Raw genomic sequence first — 259 nt, forward strand, 5'->3', positions numbered from 1 at the left:
ACGTTCATGTGGAGGTGGCAGGGAGGAACCCGTCCTGGCCCAGGAAACGGGCCGGGGAGGGCTCAGCGTGAACAGCAAGGGCGATGCCTGCGCAAGGCGGGCTGGCCGAGGTGTCGTTCCAAGCACCACGCAGAGGAAACGGGGCTGGTTCGAAACCCAAGGTGAGCGCTGTGGCGGAAGGACGCGCGGCAACCTCCCTGCGGTTAGCGCTGCCCGGTGGGGCAGGGCGACGCCTTCGCTGGCGGCGACGCCTTCGCTG

The sequence above is a fragment of the Phaethon lepturus genome, unplaced genomic scaffold (assembly GCF_000687285.1).
Source record: "Phaethon lepturus isolate BGI_N335 unplaced genomic scaffold, ASM68728v1 scaffold24695, whole genome shotgun sequence".
Lineage (NCBI taxonomy): Eukaryota > Metazoa > Chordata > Aves > Phaethontiformes > Phaethontidae > Phaethon > Phaethon lepturus.